Source organism: Schistocerca cancellata, chromosome 5 (genome assembly GCF_023864275.1).
Source record: "Schistocerca cancellata isolate TAMUIC-IGC-003103 chromosome 5, iqSchCanc2.1, whole genome shotgun sequence".
In the NCBI taxonomy this organism is placed as follows: domain Eukaryota; kingdom Metazoa; phylum Arthropoda; class Insecta; order Orthoptera; family Acrididae; genus Schistocerca; species Schistocerca cancellata.
The window spans coordinates 532,998,179-532,999,060 of NC_064630.1; positions in this window are offsets into that span (position 1 = coordinate 532,998,179).

The window sequence follows — 882 nt, forward strand, 5'->3', positions numbered from 1 at the left end:
TGTCAGTTATTAATTGGTGACTGGGGTGGGGGGAATAGCATGACTTTGTGGCCACCCTGTACATTAGATAATTTTGTCAGAATTCTGCGAGTTTCACTTGGCGCATATTTATTACTTGGTGTAAGTCTTTGTTCCCTTTATATAGTTCATAGTCAAATTTCATGAAGCAAAACTGGGTTTGCACACTGCTGAACATTAAGTGTCAAACACAATGAGTATTAATTTCAGTTTTACATTCATTGTTAACGCTGAAGCTACTGTAAAAGCAAACTGGTTATGGATATTAAATGAGTTGTAAATTTAATTGAACAGTAGTTGCAGACAACTGTTTCAGAGCATCTAGCAACGAGAACTGTAATTTGTTATAGAAATTACTATCAAGTCGTGTTACCCATTTACTGATGCACCGTGAACCAAGGATATACACCTATCATGTACCGCACATGTGCAGCTCACTAAAGCACTGGTAGGGGTGTACATTTTTTCAGACGTCTTGTGAGCAACGTATTTGGCAATTTTCGATATATTTTTAAATACTTGTAGCACATCTTAGTAGCTAAAATCTTAACAGGGTCTTTCTTTTGATGTATTCTTCCTTTATATACAAAAATTTTAGGGCATGCTTGGAAATGTCAGGTTGGATCATTCCTTTGTAACATTGATGTAGTATTTTTTAAACTCAATTGTATCTCTTGTTAAAATGGCTACTCCTCCTTTTCCATCATATCTCTCAACCTACGAGTTGCGTATCCTTCGAATTCTATTTGACTAAGTGTCTTGCTCTAAGTTTCATAAATACAGGCTACTGATTCGTGGTTGCTGCTAAGTTACTTATAGAGACTTTCTCTGTTCAAGATTATTGATCATGCATTCCACTGAAGA